Source organism: Silurus meridionalis, chromosome 10, assembly GCF_014805685.1.
Source record: "Silurus meridionalis isolate SWU-2019-XX chromosome 10, ASM1480568v1, whole genome shotgun sequence".
Lineage (NCBI taxonomy): Eukaryota > Metazoa > Chordata > Actinopteri > Siluriformes > Siluridae > Silurus > Silurus meridionalis.
In genome coordinates, this window is record NC_060893.1 from 25,613,036 (window position 1) to 25,616,148 (window position 3,113).

Consider the following 3,113-nt stretch of genomic DNA (forward strand, 5'->3'; position numbering starts at 1 on the left):
TCTGGGGGTAAGCTCACCACCTGAACATGGTTAACAGTGCCTACGACCGTGCTAGCGTACATCACTACCTCTATTGTACCCACATTAACCACAGGCACATAAGCTGTGCCATGGTGCACGTGGACCAGAGCAGGAGATGCCAACAAACCTACTGGGAGACCAGAATCTGGAGGCTCAAACAATACTGTACCACTTGAGTACTGGGCAGAGCACGTTACGGCAACCAATTTCATGGTGCCCCCTTGATCTGAAACTAGCTGGATGTCAATGTGATGACAATGCTGTAAGGCCTGGACAACGGAAATAGGGGCCTGTGACACAACAGGTAAATCAAAAAGACTGGTGCCATGCTGACCAAAGAGCTCCCGGTAACAGCGGCTTAGGACGTTCATTCCCAGAACACCAGGAACCTGAGCACCCAAACTACCGGGAGGATCTCTGACCACCAGCACTCCACACACTAAAACCACACGCCCACAAAGCTGTACATCTAGTTCTAAATAGCCAATTTAAGGAATTGAAAGACCATTCGCAGCCCGGAGCTGTAACCAATAGCACGACCTAAGCCGTTCCTGACCCCACGACCCAAAAAAACACTTCTCCGTAATTGTGGACACCATAGAACCGGTGTCCACCAGGCAAGGTACCATAACCCCACCCATACACACGTCAAGTTGCGGACACGTTGACATAAAACGAGACATAAAATTGGCATCATTTAGAACACCCGAGCCTGTTTTTATCCCCGACCAAGCTGTGGCCCTGCAGCTCAGCGGGAACTAGTTTTCCGACGGTTGCCTGGACTGTGACTGCCCACCTCTCGGTACCGCGGAGGCTGCGCATACTGGTGGAAAACGAAAAGGTCTACGTTCCCCATCACAATCCCTAGCAAAGTGACCAGGCTGCTGACACCGCCTACAAATTATCTGATTAGATCGGGATAATTGCGAACGCTGAGGATTTTGAATTTGAGCCACACTTTGAGCAAGTTGATTCAATTGTTGTTGTTGCTTTTTCAGCATTTCTCGCAACTCGCCCAATTTTGAAGTCGCCAAATTACTACTTCCCCCACGCGCCCCCCCAGGCATTCCCTCATGTTCCCAGTGAATAGCTTCGCCACGAACATTGAACAACGTAGCAGTGGGTTGGCGGCGGACCAACTGTTTTAATTCACGTCGAAGCGCACCTGCTCAACAAATTGCTCAACAAATTGATCTCGCAATAACATATCCGCATTAGGCATACCATGGGGTGATTGACGTTTCACCTTTTCCAGAAGATTCAACAGGGCTAGGGAGAACTCTAACAAGGTCTCCCCACCCTGTTGTTTTCTGGAAAAAAAGGATTCTTGAAGAGCTACGTACGAACTCGTGCAACCATACAATTCGCGCAATGCCTTAATAATTTTGTTTGGATCCTCCCTCTCGTCCCATGGCCGGTATCGAATTTCCTCCCTCGCCTCTCCCTCCAAATGATCAACCAAAAAGAATGCTTGATCAACCGAAGAGAGATGGCGAAGACGCATGCATGCCTGAGCCTCCTCCACCCATTCCTCAATCATAACGCCGGACCTACCGTTAAATTTCGGACACTTACGATCCCGAGGCACAAAGACGAAACGATCTGTTGGAGAGGCAACAGCACCAGTGAGTGGTGGATCTACAACGGGAGACATAGGAGCATTAAATGGGCCAGGTTGCACAATTGGCACTTGCTCCTGCTGCAACCTTTCATTATATGCCCTTAATTGGGCTACCAATTCTCTCAATTCGCGTAGTTCATCGTCCATAATTGCAAACCCCGCAATCACTTACCACTACTGAGGAAAAATACGAAGCTCAGGATCTACTCATAAAATTGGAGAGAAAAAATAAACTGCTGCTGCCCAGCTTCTACAAAATACAAAATATATAAAACAGAAATACACAAACAATACCCACGTCTTCTGCACTACACAAGAGATCCTGCTGACTACGCCAGAATGTGGCGCGAGGGGTGTGGTGTGGGGGCCTAGGGGCGTGAGCCGAACGGCTCGTCACACCCAAGCTCAACTTTATATACTTAACCTACTCGACTACGCCACCTGGGAGGGTTACACCCAGGAATTAGAAGTAAACCCCAGACTTTATTAGATCACACAAGTTCGATTCCCTTATTAATAAGTGTAGGCAGGAAACGTGGGCATTGTATAAGAAAAATACAGAATTTATTGAAAACTTGACTTTAAAAAATAAAACAGAAAATGTTCTCGCCGGTGAATACGGTCCGGTGACAATTACACAAATAACAAAAATAAACAGACACAAAATATTAAACAACAAATTTACACAATTTCCAAATAAGCCAAACAAAATAAAATCATTAGATACAGGGCTGGGGTTACCCACCGGAGTGATCAGCACTAATTATCAAAAAGCACACTTCCACACACCTCACCATGAACTCAGAGCACCCACTCATACACGTCAAAAGTGTCGCACGGCAAATGTAGAAATAGCACCACCAAAGACCTTTCACCCGTGGGACCCCAGCTCCTGAAAGAAACCAAAAGCAAAATAAATCTCAGACAAAGATGAAGGAAAAAGCCAATTAAGGTCACAATTCCACAGTAATACGATGGACGGTCACCGAAGCACAATATGATTCACCATATACACCACTTTCAAAGAAAAACAATGAAAGACTTTTAATAACATTTGGGGGAAGCAAAATTCAAAAGGAGCGGCCACGTCGTCCTTAAGCCAGCCCCGATACTTGCACGTTGCTCGACCCCACAGTAGACCAGACAATACCAGTTAAAAACAAATCACAAAAGCCAAATGGCAGCAGCAGAAGTCCCCTTTTAAATAGTTGTAAGCCAAGGTTGTTTACTCGGCGCGCAGTGAGGGAAAAGTAGAATCGCAGCAATAATCACCCAGGGCGAAAAAAAAGGAGGATCCAAACGCGCATAGTTAAGTTCCTTAGAATCAATTCACTGCTCAGGATACGCAGCCTCCAAATAACCTGCTGTTAAACTGCAGGGAGGGCAATAAACAGATCCAAAGCAGCATCCAACAGGGACACACACTGAAAAGACAGGCTGAAATGACTTTAGCAACCGCAAAAGGGGAGGA

The 3,113-nt window shown here is 46.5% G+C and overlaps 1 long non-coding RNA gene across 1 annotated transcript; it reads right to left on the reverse strand.

Annotated features, from left to right (window-relative positions):
* Positions 1-1,903: 1,903 nt before the first annotated feature.
* On the reverse strand, positions 1,904-3,113 carry LOC124392037. The gene is made up of 2 exons (XR_006927089.1): positions 2,915-3,113; positions 1,904-2,534 (listed from the first exon to the last, which is right to left on the reverse strand). It is a non-coding gene; the product is annotated as an uncharacterized LOC124392037 (long non-coding RNA).